The sequence below is a fragment of the Colius striatus genome, chromosome 11 (assembly GCF_028858725.1).
Source record: "Colius striatus isolate bColStr4 chromosome 11, bColStr4.1.hap1, whole genome shotgun sequence".
In the NCBI taxonomy this organism is placed as follows: Eukaryota; Metazoa; Chordata; class Aves; order Coliiformes; family Coliidae; genus Colius; species Colius striatus.
In genome coordinates this window covers 18948337-18964912 of record NC_084769.1, presented here as the reverse complement: position 1 = coordinate 18964912, position 16576 = coordinate 18948337, and the positions used below count along the sequence as shown (strand labels likewise).

The following is a 16576-nucleotide window of genomic DNA, read 5'->3' as shown; positions in this document are numbered from 1 at the left end:
TGAAAAGTAATCAGATGGAAAAAGAGAAACTGCTAAGAAACACAAGTGTGTAACTAAAACCGTATATAACATGATTTGTATGAATACAAAATTCAAGTAACATGAGCAATATATTTGAGCATTAACTTAAATTATAGTTTGAACTACAGGTCTACTCACTTCAACATTCAATGTCCATGGATAGGTTTAAATAAAAGTCAAATAAAAGTAGATCAACTCTGAAACAAATTCTGGACATACAGAATGTGTAAATATATATCTAGTTACAGTGTTTGAGACTGAGACTTAAAATTGGTGCAGATCACCAGCTACCTGTTTAACGTATATTCAATTATGAAATAACAAATACCATTAAAAAAGCTCAGCTTTTGGTATTGACCAATAAAAAATAAAAGCTCAAAATGTAAGGTTACGTGGACATATCCAGTGCTATGCCATATTTCAAAATGACTACACAAGTAACACTACAAAGTGAATTAAAACACCTTTTACCTAAAAATCAGTAATATCATTAAGAATTTGCAAGACTCAGACTTTTCATACAGTACTATCAACTTTTAGGCTTTGTGAACAATTTCAGTAAAAAGTCCTGAAACTACAGCTCATGAACTTTGCCACCTAAGACTACAACACTATTACATGTGGCGGCCTTCAAGTTCAAAAAACAGTGAACTTTGTAAACACAGGCTCTTTGTTTCTATAGATATAAGACATGAACTTTAAGATCAAAATTTATCAGAATCTGAGGACAGGTTAGTGAGGTCTCAAAAACCTCCAAAACCCTAAAGTATCAGCATTAAGGGGAAAAAAAAAAAGTCAGTAATTCCCATCTCCACTCCTGATATTTAAAGCATGGTTACACAGCCACTGTCATCTTACACTGTCTTCTGGGATTACACATAAACCATAAATACTATTAAGGAAAGTGGTACAGTCAGACAGTATAGGCCAAGCAAAAAGGGTATGAGGAAACTCCAGTTGGACCCTTGTCAAAATTCTAAGGATTGCAGCTTGAAGCTTTTCTTCATGTTTTCTTGCTCTTATCTTCCATATGATAGATTCTGGACACAGAAAAGTGGTTTTACTTCCCTACAAGGTGCAACATATGGGTATCACAAACCTTATTGTCCTGCAAACTTTATTTTAATATGTGTGTATTGACAAAGCAACTCTGTCTCAGCTCCAGTGTGGCTGTACTTTGACCATGGCAAAGGGAATTCTTTAACAGCTTGCAGTCATTTAGGGCTCCTTTGACATAACATTTCTGAAACACAAGTTTAAGTTTTGTGTAAAACACCTACATGGTTTCATATGAAAGGCTGGTGGTTGATGTTTTTGTTTGGTTGTTGTTGGTTTGTTTTTGTTTTCCCTAAACACCAGATGAGTAGTTTATAAGCTCAGGGCCAGGCATAGTGTCTCAAAGGATTGTTAGGCTAGTTTAGCCAGCCCCTTCCCCCACCAAGGAGTATGCCTCTACTAATTAGAATATTCATTCTAATCCAGGGGGCACATCTTGAAATAAATGGGTAGGCTTTTTTTTCAGTTTCAGATGAAAAATTGTTTTATAAAGTTCAATATGTAAAATCAGATACTACAGATGACTGCTGGGGTGGGTACTAAACTGCTGAAGGGTATTATTATGGCTCAAAGTGATTTAAAGTGTGCACTCACATTCTTCAAGAACTTGCAGAGTTTGCACTCATGTTGATGTTCTACTATTCCAGAACTCTCCAGACACTTGTAACAATTTGCCCAGTAAATGGCAATGTCCTGCACAACTAAAAGGCAACTTCAAAAAATGACTGCAACAGAATTTAAAAGACTATGTCTTTTAGACATAGAGGAAATGAGGTTCAGCTCCATATGACTCACAGTTCATACAAAATGAAGGCATTAGTTTCAATCATGCAAAGTCAAATCTCAATTTAAAAAATAGTATTTAAAATTTATACCCAAATTCCAGCTTACTGATTGATACTGGGAATATTAACAAAGAGTTCTGCACTTATCTGTGTGGCTTATACCAAAAGGAACTGATCCAACAGGCAGAACAGTGTAGCACTGTACCTGATTTTCTACTTTATAGGGAAAATAAGGGGAATGACAACTAATTTACTGGTAACTCCCCTAAATCCAGACTCTGTGCAGTAAGAAAGGGACAATAAGTCACTAGCATTGACACTTTAAATGGAACTGTAACTAGGAGAATTGGTTCTATATTCCCCCATACTCTAGGCAGTAATTTTGGCTTCCACCTCACCCTTCTATTTCTTCCAGCGCAAGCAGCCTCACTGTAACCATACCAGTGAAGCAACCCATCTTAAAAATAAATGCTAAAGGTGTTTTTGCTGTACTAGTTTCAATGCAGATAAGCTCCACAGACCACTTAAAATGCTGTAACACAAGGAAGCCAGCATAGGAGCAGAAAGCCTCAGCAAAAAGCAGAGAAAACTCCTGTGTTCAATGGCAGCATTGGCTTTGATTGTAACATGAAGTCATGGTTATGTAACAGTGATGTAAGTTTGCACTGCCACGGAAAAAGATACTCTGCCCTTCCCCCATCTCTGGTCATGTATTTTTGCCACTTGCTTGTACTGGTTCTAGCATTTCTATGCTGCACAGCTGAGTATGCCAAAGTAACTCCCTACTTCCTCAAAAAATCTACAACAACCCCCCTAAAAAGCCAACCCCAAAATTAAAGCTAGCTTACTGCACGGCTGCTAGAGCACTACTATCAACACAGGGAGGCAGTGGGAACATGAGACTAGCCGTGGGCAGGACTGCAGCAGTCTAGATTTAGATTGGATTAAACTGCTCTGTAGTCACACCCCAAATTGCCTGCTGCTGGAACAAATAACTGCTTCTTATGTTATCTATCTCATATCCAGAACTCCTCGCACTTAGAAAAACTGGCTTCTTTTCCTGCTTCTCCTCCATAGGCATCAATATTTATCAGGGAATTTGCCAACTGTTCCTTGTCATTTACTCTTCTCCCTACATCCAGTTAGAAGGAAAAAAAAAAATTCCAACAACCCTAAAAAAACCTCAAACAATCCTAACCCCCAAAACAAAGACCCCCACTATCTTAGTCAGGCTTGGTTATGCTGTATCCATACAGCAACTGGATCATATGCAGCCCAAACTCCTGGCATTCTAGATATTCATTAGATCCTAAAGAATTTCACAATTATTAAGAACAATGTTCAATCACAACAGATGCAACAATACAAAATGCTGCATTTATTCTAACTGAGACAGAATTAGAGATTAACTCCGACTTTGTCTGATGAAGGGGTCCTGCAAATTTGAGTACCATTGAGCATTGTGTTGTTGAAGCTATGGTAATGAGAATCAGAATTTAATCTGAGTAAAGAACCCTGGAAAACAACTGGGTATGGCAAATGTTGTGAGATAAACTTTTAAGTAAACAAACCAAATGAAACCTGCAGATGCTCTTAAAACGCTTCAAATGAGAAACATTTTGCTGATATAAGTGGGGAAAAAAAAGGAGCAGTAATATGAATTTTCTATGAGTAAAATGTCAAAAAAGCCTCAACACAAAGATTAGTAACATACTGCTGTGTACAACCTGAAATCCCAGTTCCACGGTTCATTAGAGGCATATTTTCAGTTTTCATAGTGCCTCAGAAAGACCTTAAATCCTGAAAAAATAAAGTATAAGCTACTTATGTGTATATACACATTCATTCATAGCACACATGCCTACCTCTCATAGGTTCATATGAGAACACAGAATCCCATCCAGCAGCAAGTAGTTCTCTACATATTTCTGCTTTCAAAACAGCTTCTTCAATGGAAATATTCTGTAAGTTAGATTGCCATCATCTTGGGAACTGGAAACCTGTTGAGGTAATCATTTGTGAGAGACTGAGAGCTCACTGTGCTTTCCATTTACGTTTTTTGTTTGTTTGTTTGCGAGGGTTTTTGTCTAATGGACAAAATTCCTGCGTTGCCCGACCGCGGGAAAAGTCGGGAACCCAGCAGGAGCCCCTAACGCCACCCCAGCGTTACATCTCGGCGCGCAGACGGTCCCTCTGCGCGGAGGGAAGCAGCCGGTAACTGCCGCAGAGCTGGGACTGGCCCTTCTGCTCCTCAGCTCGCCGCCGCGGGCGGTCGCCACCGCGTGTGAGCCCGCTGGCCCGCCGCCTCCGCAGCCTTCCCGAGCGGCGGGCCCTCGGCCCGGCCCTTCCGCTGGCACCCTCAGCGTCTCAGCGCGCAAACTACGCTCCCTTGCTCTGCTCCCACAGCCGGGCGAAGCAGCCCTGGAGGCGGCACCGGCGTCCCGGGAAGCGGATGGCGGAAGCGCTGCGGGGCCGAGGCCAAGGGCGGCCGGGGAGTCCGCTACCAGGCGCCCTGGCCCGCACCCCAGCCACAGCGCCCGCCGCTCCTCGCCGAAGGGAACGGAGCGGTTTCAAAAGCCACTCAGACTTACGAGCGCCTCGGGGAGCCCGCGGCCGCTCCCGGCACAGGGCACCCGCTCCTGCCCGAGCACATTAACCCAGGAACCAGAATTGACTTCCTGTCGTGCCTCTCCCCGCCCCGTGACGGGGCGCAGGGGCGCTGCCCGCGCCGCCGGTTGGGCCGGGCTGGGTCAGGGCAGCGTCCGCCCGGGCATCGGTACAGGCAGGGCTAGGCAGGGGTGAGCTGGAGTGGGCTGGGCGGGGCTGGGCTGGCTGCCGGGGTACGGCGCCTTTCCGCCGCCGCTCGCCGCCAAGTCAGCTCCAAGCTGGCCTCACCTTCGGCTTTCCTCCATCTGTCTTGAAACCCCCTCAACCAGGGATTGTGCTGCTCCTGACTTCGATAGGTCCCTTCCTATTTCAGTTTTTCAGCGTGATCTGTAAAGAACGGGAGTTATATTCGTAACATAATTATACTTTTCATGCCCTGAGTACTTTCAGTCTAAAGGACCTTTACCTTTTGTAGGTTACTAAGGTGATATTTACCTCCCTGTATTTAATTAATGCAAGCAATGAAACTTACAGACAAAAATACAATAGAAATACAGTTTTCATTTTGCTATTGCTACAAGCCCTTCTCTTTTTAGGTCACATGTACGAGTACAACTTTTTTTTCCCTGAAAGTGTGTAGGAGGGTGGGAGCTGATGAGAAAAAATGAAGCGTTTCTTACATACTTGCAAATGGCAGACACAGGACCAGTGACAGAGAAACATTAAAGATTCTGGCTTAGCCTCGGTCATCTTTGAACCACCGTCAGTGTATCCGCGCAGCCAGGCTATGGTGTTCCTTCTGCTAGAGCAGAACTTTCCCTTTTACCCGCTCACAGATGAGAACCTGCATTTTGTGGCCCCCTTGCCTACCCTGGGTGTGTGCACTTAGAAGCCTCAGGGCTGAGCTCAAATATGATCACAGGAAGGGTAGTCAGGCGTTGTTCCATGTATTCTTTTGAAGGTTGTTCATATTATAATTTATCTTTCCCTTTAAGTCTTTAACAAGTCTTTTGTTGTTAATGGCCTATGCTGAGACTAAAGAGACTTGCAGGCAGATCGTTTAATGGGCCAATAAACAGGTTATCCACTCTTAAGAACTTCAGGTGAAGTTCTAATGAACAATAGTTCAAAAGGTTTAGAGAGTTTGCTCTATTAGCATTTTTTCCAAGAAAGGGGGATTCAGTTTCCTTTTTCAGAGATGTTTGAGATACCCAAGTTAAGGTTTCTTTCAACCAGGTATTGAAAAAGAAAAGAAAGATACTATGATTTCTTTTTTTAGTTTCTGCATTTGTTGGTTTTATTTAGTCTTGCCAAGTACTTCTGCAATTAAAGTGGTAATAGATATCTCAGTAACTAAAATAAAACCTGCAAGTATTAAATTCACGTCAATGTTTGTAAATATATTAAAATTGAGGCTGTATTTTAGAAGGAATTATATACATAAAAGTACAAGTAGGTGTTACCTGGTGATAAACATGAATCAACTAAGGTTATGGTTACCTGAGTTTGAATAGAGTTGTAACATATATGTCATCTCTGAAACACTATCATGACTAGTTAGTTAAAGGAAAAATAATATTTATTAAATTCTAAAAATATACTCAATGTAAATCTGCTATGAAGGTATCAGACCCACTGTCTACAAACATGACTTCTCAAATCATATGTATTATTTCTTCTCTTAGTACTTTATCTGTAATATTCTTTCACAATAAAGCAGAAGAGAAGCTAATCTTGATCTTCATTACTGTTTTTTGTCTTTCCTGCATTTCCTCCCTAAATACAATAAGATGTATTTTACAAGCTTTACAGTAATCCATCTTGACATTCTTAGAGACCTCCAAACTTTTGAATAAATTGTTAAATAGAAAAAAAACAAACATACCCATAAAAGTAATATAAAACCTGTATTGTGTAGCTAGCTTGATTTCAGATGTTGATCTTTCAGAGTAGTTTCTGCTTGCAGTAATTTTTTTTTTTGTCCTTTTCTTTCTCATCTTACTTTTTCTGTTTTTTTCTTCCTGCTTCCTCCTATTCAGTCTCTGCATTTCCTTCCCTACAGCTATTCCGGTACCAACTTTCTATATTTCCATCCCATATTAATATTTCACACTTTTTATGTCCTTGTTAAGTCAGAATTGCTTTCCTATACATAATCTTCACAAAGTAACAGGGAAAAGCAAGCTTGTGTCAGGATAGTTAAGAAAGATTTAAGATTGTAGGAATCTACTAATCTTAAAAACAGTTGCAAACCACTTATCTTGAATTTGGGAATGCTGAAGAGATTCCTGTTGGCGTTATTTTATTTCACTTTGTCTTCAGACTCAGAGTCTTATTTTGACTAATTATATTTAGAAACTTTTTATGGGGGGAGAGGGTGGAGATTAGCAAGTTGACACTTTTTCAGAGGGAAAATTGGAAAGTTTGTCCTGAGTGGATCAAGCAGTCTGTTTAAATACCTCACATTAATGGTTTAAATCTGGTTCCCTTACACAACTTTAAGTTTGTAAATACAAATTGGCTTCTATCAGCTGTCAGAAAGAGGTTAAAATCTTTCTTGCAACTTTTTAATGTTGCCATTCGTTCAAACACTAGGTGGCTCACGTCAGATGTTGAAACCTTTCTCAGAACTTTGAAACTGCGGTCCCAAAGGAATGTCTGGCGCCGTACTTGGGTGCTGAAGGAGGCTCTGCTGCTCTATGGTTTTTCTTCAATAGTCGTTCAATAGTCTGTGGTTAATAAAATAAAAAGCATCTTTTTGCTCTCGAAATGCCTTTCCTTGTCAGAAAAGGAGACTTCTAGATTAATTTAGACCGAATGTTGTTCCACAGTAAGAAGGAAGGTGAGGCCAAATATTTTGATCTTTTTTTTTTCCAATAGCAAGAGTAGTGGATGACCCTGTGGAAACCTTAGTATATGCAATGCCAATAGGTATGTATTTTGCCTATAAGTTGCATCAGACAAAACCTGGCTTCCAGATGCTAGCTAAAGAATATTTAATCAAAATGCAGACACACAGACCTGGTATACTATAAGCAACATAAAAGTAGTGTTAGCACAATTATAAAGTTTGTACATCATCTTATACTTTTTCTATATATCTGAATGCTGAAGTTGATAAGTATAATTTACTCATTGTTTTTACAAAGCATGTAAATGAAAGGTTTGAATTTTCTTCTCTCATCTCTTTAGTAACAAAAGAGATAGGCATTTTTTATGTTGCCTCGGAGGATTGTCAACAGGATTATGAAATGAGGTTCTGTATTTCAGTACTGCTTATGACTAATATTAGCTGGGAACTTCCACTGAGAAATACCCAGCTGAAGAACTTCCTTAAATGCAACTGCAAGCAGACAGCTATTCTCTGAAGCAGAGACTTCATCAGAAACAGCCTGCAAACTGGCTTTGCACCCAAGGCAACATTCTTATATCCCTAAACAATGTCAATGGTTTCTGTCTGATCACTACCCAAGGAAAAGGCTACCCTACATGAAAAGGGAGCAGTGCATGAACAAGAAACCCTGCATACTAGGAAACAACATACATAGCAACTATTGTACCGAATGTTCTATATACTTTTTAACATGTGAAAGAAAAGACAGTGATGATGACACCAATAGGAAGTAACAACAGTTTTGTAAAACTAATGCTATTAATCTCTATGGTATGTAACCTATGTTACATATAGAGAGAGTGCAACAAGATGGACATTTAAATATTTCTTAGAGAAAAATAGTCAATGCACTGATTCTTAGCTGAGCTCCACAGTAACTTAATTATGTAGAACCTTGAGCTCTCTTTATCTTTGTTATGTCTTTGCCCTCAAATCAGTGTATAGGGAAACTGACTCTGTAGAACAATGTAGGGAAAACACTTATTTTGGAAAATTTTACTTTCTGTAGCAGCAGTGCCATAGGGACAAGTATTCAGTAGATTTTACACATTACCATAAATTCTTTAGATCTGTCAATGTGAAAAGGTGAAATATTTTGGTATCAGTTACATTATGTAGGTCTTCTTCCTTGGCTCCTTGTTGAAATTCAGTAAATCTTTGTAGCTGTTTTAGAGCTACATTATATTTAGTATCTAATTTAAGAAAACATGATTGATATAAGGAGCCTTTGCACTATTTGTGGAATGTTGTTTGGTCTCCAGCCTTTATTCAGGCTGTCAGTATGGAGTAAGAGTGGAAGAGTTAAAGAAAAGATATATTTGAAATAACACATTTCATTTCTGGGATCTTATGACCTCTTTTCCTCTTCTGCAAAAAGAGGAGCTATGTAAAGCAGCAAGATCACAAATTCCATGGTATTATTTTCATTTCTGTAATCTCAAAAAGTCCCAAAGTTTGGGGAAAGAGAAGAGATAGGTGTTAATGCAAAGTCATTAAGTTAATGGACCTGTGGACTTCTTTTCAAAACTGTTCAGGTTGTTAAAATTTAGGATGTGTTCAAGGCAAGATTGGACAAGTAAATAATAGAGAGATTCACTGGGGGAAACTAAAGAGACAGGCAGCATCAATCTCAGAAAGTTCTCTGACCTCAAAGTAGCTGGCAGCTGGGAGAAGACTATGAGAAAGTATTACACATGCTTGCCCTATTCTTATTCTTCCCAGGGCATAGATTTCTAGCTGTTGCTGAAGAGAAGATGGGTCTCAACCAATGTGGCATATGTTCTTATGTTAATGATTTCATGCTGATACAAATGTATTTGATACAAATTTGTCTACCTTAAAGACTCTCCTCTAAAAGAAAGGATCCTGTAGAAGGATGAGGAACATTGCTATTGCAGAAGCTCCAAGAGATCTTGGAATATCCATTCAGAATTACTTCTTATTATTTTAGAATATCTATTTGAAATATAAAACCTTTTAGAAGATTTATGAAAGATAATCACTGAAATTGATCTGGTTTCTGAAAAGACACTGTACAATTTGACTACATTTACAGTTAAATTGCGATGCGTAACGGAAGGTATGTCTATCTACCTACACAGGAAGGTAACCTTCTTGATTGGTGGATTGTAAACAGATCTTGAGAAAAAGGCCTCGCAAAGAGTAGTGATTAGAGATCTTTTCCATTCTTTAGCTGGTGACAGCTTCTAACCATTTAATGCAGTTTATTATAGTGCAGAAGTTTTGAACTGTGTCTCTGTATACACCAATTAATGTTGTCCTAGTTAAGAACTGTATAACAGAATAAACATTCCAGCTTCCTTCTAAAGAGAAATGTGTAGGGAAAGCTAGTAACATGCTTTGATTTTGTTTTGTTTTTGAAGGAAAACACAAATCCCTTTTAATTATATTTATGAGATGAGAAAGCAACTGGAAATATATCTATAACTTCCCTGACACATGGAGTTGATATACTTCCTTTTTGATGTAATTTGATTATATGTTATAGTGGAATTTGAAAATAAATAGTTCTATTTCTCTGCACACTGAAAAAATATTTTGGAATTGTTCATCTCTGCTATTTTTGTTCTTGTTGATCTAGTTGTTCCAGCTCTTCATGTTAATTTTAAAGTTGTTTTATAAAAGAAAAGATGGCATTATGAGTTCAATAGAGTACTTTTCTTAATTCTTACTCACAGTGACCCTATGAGAGTTTGATGTGTCTAAGCTTTTCTAATTAGAGTATGTAAGACAAAATAAGATGCTCAGGTAAGCGTTTCTGTAAATCTTACAATATATGATTGCAGTGAAGTTCTATAACCAAGTAAACTGAAAAGATATGAGCCGTAATTGAGAAGTTGGGCTGCTTAAGTTTGTGCCGAAATTTATGGCAAATCTTTCGCAACATTAAACAAAGAAAGCTTGGTTTATGTTTGGTTGAATATAGCCTCATTGTCTGTGAAGCTAAGAGGACTAAATGATAAACAAAAATGCAGACCAGCTTCTTGCAAATAATATTTCTTCTCACCTTACTAAATATAGGAATATGTGTACAAAAAGATAAAGGTAAAAAAAAAGGCAATTCATTGTATATTCTCAGTTCTAATACAGAAAATACATCACTGGTAATATCTCAACGTTGCTCTGACTTTCTGGAAGAAATGTTAAATTTTAAGATTCATCCTGGATGAAGAATGGAGAGAAACACATGATAAATGGGTTTGGGCCTTTTTGTATAATACACACACACACACGCGCACGCACGCACACACACACACACGCACGCACGCACACACGCACTCTCACTTTGGCATAGCTTCAGTCTTCTTATTCACCAGCTGCTAAGTAATTTTCATATCCATAGCTGCTTCCTCTGAGTGAAAACACACCTGCTCTTCTAGCATTGTATCTGTTTATTGTTGGCTTCCTGGAAGCAAAAGGTGTAAGAGAATTTTGGCTTGTACCAGGGAGATCTGAATAAACATGGGATAACTCAAAACTGCCACACTCTTATAAGAGTATTAATTACCAATTTCCTTCAGTAAATGCACATTGAGGGCTTAGAATTAAGTGTTCTAAGTGACATTTTGTTCACATTATTTTCTGTCTGTACCATTTGGAAATATGTTTATTTATCTAGGTTTTAAACATTGCTATAGTGTTCCCACATACCTAACAACGCTCTTAAAATGCACTACAATCCGTTTACTATGTATTAAATCAAATCGGAGAATTCTACACAGAATTGAAAAATTACTCCTGGCAACAATGAGTAACAATCACATTTTAGATCACAAAAGGGAGATTGGGAAAAAGAATGTTATCGGGAAAAAGAACATTAAAGAAGAGCAACTCTTAGTATGGGGAATAAACCCAGGAAAGTTGAAGTAATAGATGTCAGGTTAGTTCAGAATAAGAAAATGAAGTTGCAGAGGCCCTCCTTCCCTGCTGCTCGGCTTTACCTTTCTATCCATACTCTGAAGTTTTGATCTGAAGGTTTAATCTACACTATGGCCCAGACCCTATAGAAATGACAGATTTAATCTCTAAATCCTCTATTTTTAAAAGGCTGATAAAATGTTGTTTTATTAGTTCAACCCTCTCTATATTTTCTATTTCTGTATTTTCTAACCTGTCTACTCTTGTACCTACAGATAATAAAGTACCTAAGGACAAGAATTACAAAACGAATTTAGGGTTATGGTACGAGTGGCTTCATGGAGGCTGCTACCAGTACACAACTTCTTTTCCACACAAAGTATGAGGCTTGCTGAAAAGCAATGCTTGAAGTAGGGCTGCTGTCTCTGGGTAATACTGTGTAGTCCCGATTCCTTTCTAGCCATGTCTCTTGGAGATGTAAATTAAGTTTTCTATGGACTAACTAAGGCAGATGACAGAGATTATGTTTCTCCAATCTCATAGCTACAACAATCTTTAGGTTCCAGCCTCCATTCTAATAATGTTTGCATGTTTTAAGGCACAGTAGGCAGTAGGTCATTCCCACTTCTCTGCTTTTAACAATCAGCTTACTGAGTGATTTTCTATTTCACTGGTGCCTAGAACCAGCCCTCTGAAGATACCGTCCTTGCCAAAGGCAGCATCAGCTTTACCTAAACCATTTCTAACATATGTTTGCCTGTTTTGAAGATCTATATTGGTGATAAAGATTTCACAGCCTCCCAAGAGACCTTCTGTTCTTTCTTACAGATTTTTTTTCTAAATCTCTAATTATCCTTCAGTTGAACCACACTTTCTGCAAGGTACAATGAGCAAACTGGACAGTATGCTCCAGATGAGGCTTTCCACCATAGTTTGCAACAAATACATGCTGACTATTTTATATCCTTAGAACTGGACTAACACTTAAGCTTTTAAACAAACTTATTCAAGTATTTGTTCCAGCATTTTTCTCAGACTGAAAGTAAAGCAGAACAGTATGTAATTCTGTGGTTTCTTCTGTTCTCTCCTTGTAGAGATAAACATGATGTTTGTCCTTTTTCATTCTTTTTGAAATTAGTCTGTTCTCTACAAGTTCTCAAAGATAATTACTAATGGCTTCAAAATGTCTTTATTCTGTTCTCTAAGCATTCTGAGAGAAATTTCGTCAAGGCCAGCTGGTTTGAAAATATTTTATCTGAGTTACTGTTCTAGCCTGTATTCTCTCCCCTTATCTTTGATACTAATTATTTTAGCTAGGTGATTAAGGTTGACCCTTTTAGTGAAGAAAAGTAAAAAAAGTACCAGCCTTTTCAAGATCATCTGTAATCATCCTTCATCTCCAGTAGCAGATCTCTCCTTTGTCTTTCTCCTGCTGCAGATGTATTACCAGAATGTGGAATGTGTCTTTCTGTCTTGCTGTTTATCCCATCTTGTGCCTTGACTTTTCTGATTTTGCCATCTTTTTCATGTTGTTGTATTTTTCTTTTACACGCCTCCTTAATTTAATTTACAACTTTATTGAGCTTAAAGTAGTAAAAAAAAATCACTGTTATTTAGCATGTTGTGATTTTTAAAGCACATTTCTTGTTTTGCTTTTACCGTTGAGGTGGTTTGTGTTAACTCTTCTGTTTTCTGAAGGAGATGGGAAATGGCATAAACTCCCGGGTTTATTGTTTTCAAGGATCATAATGATATCTGCACACTAGATTTAGGCACTTAAAATGTCTATATAGATCTAGTTCTGATGGATTTGCCATAAATCATGTTGTACATTTAAGTTACAGATGGGTCTGAAGCACAGAAATATCTTGCTTACATCAGTGGACAATGATTCCTGCCTAATTTTTGATCTAATTAAAGCAGGATTATTTGTTGACTGTCTGATTTGTGTAAGTTTATTTTATGCTAGCAAATTGTCTTGCTCACCAGTCCTTCCTTGTATGCCCTTCATTGTCCTTGTTTATTTCTACATTGTCTTGGGGGAAAAAAAAAGAGAGAGAGAAAGAAAGAAAAAAAGTTTCAGTATGTATTTTTCCCATCTGGTTAGTCCGGCACTCTTCTTAATTAGTAAAATGCCATCCTGTCAGATTCTCTCCTGCCAGGAAGTCATTCAGCTACCAAATCACTTCTTCACCTCCATCATATATTCTAACATTTGAAAACAGCAAAACTGTAAGATATCATATTCTTCCTTAAAACAGAAAAAGCAAAATCAACTACAGTAATGCTAATTAAGTGTAGTTTAGGATTAATTTGAATTTAAACCAGGCCTCATGGGATTTCAGAGCATGTACCCAGAGTGTCATAAAATATGTAACAGCACTTCTTCTCAATTAACATTCATTTATTTGGGAATAATAAAAAGCAGCACAAATAGACACAACCTGTTCCTCACTCTTTCTCCAGTAGTCTATGCTCTGCCCAGACTGCTTTTCCTGCTCATTTTTCCAAAGGCCATCTCCTTCTTAGATCTGGGCAATATCAGACTGGATCAAGTATTATTTTACTCCCTTTTTTGAATCTTAAATTTCTTTTTCCATTATAAAGCCACCGCAAGACAATGTATTGTGTATTAAATCATAAACCTTATATTTGAATACAGCAATTGTGTTTAAAAAAAAATTACCGTGTTTCTTTTTCATTGTGTCAAATGGAATGTCAGCCATTTTAGGATTACTGTATGGTTTAAATAAGTTATTTTTAGAATCCAATACAAACATTTCAATCAGTCAATACTACCATACTGATTATAAATGACGAGGTTAATAAATGATAAAATTAAGTGTTCTTTCAAATAAAAAAGACAGTCTCAAGGAGAAACCTGAACTCCGTCTGTATTTAGAATATATAAATATATTTGGATAGTTTGTAAGCGATTAAGAAACACAGGAGAAAAAGATGAAGTTACAAATCTTCATGGATGATTTTTGTAGAATTTGCTGAAGAGAAATTCAATAGGAGAGAATTCTGTATATTCATATAATTTAATATGAATTAAATTCTGTAGGAATTTTTGCTTTTATATAAAAATAGTTTGAACACCAACTGGATATTTCTCCCAGAATATTTCTACTGTATTCAGACTCCTCTGTGAGATGTGGGCTTTTCTATGTTTTCTGGCCACCTGGCAGGTGTGTTGAGGTGAGCTTTAAATAAAATTAGAGCAGAAGGAAGAAGGGTAAAATAAGCTACTCAGAGAATCTTTTGTGCATAGAACTTGCTTCCTTAGGCATCCACTTCTAGTTGCTGTTGGGGTCTCTGGATCAATAGGGGCATTCTTATCCAGGAACTTGTACTTCTGTGGAAGTAAGCAATGACAAACTAGCTGATTGTGGCTTAGCACTGGGTAGCATCCATTCTTTAGATATGACTGTTCCAAGGTGTGAAAAAACTGGGTAAGCATATTGTATAGACATACCAGGTTTTAAGTTTTACCACTAGTAGTCAAGCCGAGGATCAAAGCAATTATTTTTTTTTTCTTCCTTTCATAATATAGCTTGTGAAAAATGTTTTGTGCTAATTGAATGTTACAAATTCTTTTTGCCATGTCCCTAATGTGCAGCTGGGCTAAAATGTGATGCAAATGTAATGCAAAATGTAATGCTAGATCACCATAATTCTTATTTATACTTCAACCTCAACTAAACAAACTTAAGATGCCCAGAGATTGCTTTAGCAGTGACACAAATCTTTCTTCTTGCTTCCAGCAGCATGGCCATATAAGGTGTCAGCATTTCAGCCAGTAGACAGAGACCCTTGTGAATATTCGTCGGTTCCCTGAAGCTCTCCCTAGCATACTTACAGTGTTCTCTCAGACTGGATTCACTCCAAGAAACTAGTATAGCAAAGCCAGTATTTTAGAACATGGAAATAACCTCCCCCCTACTGGTCTTTATTAATCACTGTCTCTTTGGACAGCATTTTGCTTCCCTAAGTGTTTGTCAGATTTGTGCCCCAGGCATGCATACTTGAGAAATACAGTTTTATTTGGGTATTGAGTAACAGAGTACATCTCATTGCTAATAAGCTGTTTTTTCTGATAGAACGTAAGACTTATTAAACATGACTGTTGGGTTCATTCAATGTCTAAACAGGACCTTGCTGAAAATCCCAATCTACTTCAGCAGACAAACAGTAAAATACCATGGGTAATATCTCATTATATCATTAGGAATAATGATAATAAACAGCGATAATGAATCTCTTGGCCTCTTTTATAGTAAAAGAAATGAGACCATAATTTCTCACTACAGGAAAAATACAGTAGTTGACAAGAGGTTAAGATGAGTATACAAGTATAATGAGAAAGGTTAATTACAGAGAGATGTCAGACACCAATTATTTCATCTATAATAGCAGTGTTCTGTTACATTATAAATACAGCTTTCACTCCTTAGGAATAGGAAATCTTTTGCCAACAAAACTGAGGAATGCTAGGTAAAATTTTCTTTGAGCCAGACATTGTCTTTCAGCATGCATTGGTCTTTCTGTTTGTTCTTTCTCCCTCAGGATAATTTCCATTCTTTCTAAATCCTCCTGTCTTCATTCTTTCCTGCTTCTGCATGATGTGTAAGAGTCTCTCAGTTTTTGCTGTGCTCTGCCTTGGCCTAGGCTCCACCAACTCTTTCTAACTCAGCTACTCCTTCATATTCTGCTTCATATACCTCAGGAACCTCCCAGCCTTTTAATTTTACAACCAGCATAACTTTTTTCGTTTAGATATTTCTTCACAATGGCTTGCAAATGTTTCTAGCATGTGTACTCTGGCTGGACAAACACTAGCTCCATAGACTAGCAGCATAAAGAAGCTTCCCTGGTGCTTGAGATAAGGAAACAAGGTTTTCTTTTGTTGTCTTAATACTTCAATAGTAAAATAGACAAAGTGAAACAGTAGTGGAAAAAGCAGTATGGAAAGCAGGAATTCACTAGACTTGAAAGAGATGAGCAAAGAGGAAGAAAAATGGTGAAATGAAGAAAATATTGCTGTAACAAGGGATTCATAAGTACAGACTGCAATAGATGTGAACATGTCCAGGCGGGTCTTGAAGACCTCCAAGAAAGGAGACTTCACAACCCCTCTGGGCAGCCTGTGCCAGGGCTCCATCACCCTCATGGTGAAATAGTTTTTTCTTATATTTAAGTGGAGCTTTTTGTGTTCCAGCTTCATCCCATTACTCCTTGTCCTGTTACTATCTACTGTAGAAAAAAGGGATGTCTCAACCTCCTGACACCCACCCTTTAGATATTTATAAATGTTGATAAGATCTCCCCTCAG

At 37.8% G+C, this 16576-nt stretch overlaps 1 protein-coding gene across 2 annotated transcripts in view; it reads right to left on the bottom strand.

Moving 5' to 3' along the window:
- The window catches only part of TANK (TRAF family member associated NFKB activator), a 29008-nt gene extending 24456 nt beyond the window's left edge, over positions 1-4552 (bottom strand). For both annotated transcript variants that reach the window (XM_062005014.1, XM_062005015.1), the window contains exons 1-2: positions 4454-4552; positions 3728-3862 (exon numbers count right to left, since the gene is read on the bottom strand). The gene's annotated coding sequence lies outside the window, so the exon portion shown is untranslated. The remainder of the gene's footprint in view (positions 1-3727; positions 3863-4453) is intronic.
- Between the last annotated feature and the right edge of the window lie 12024 nt (positions 4553-16576).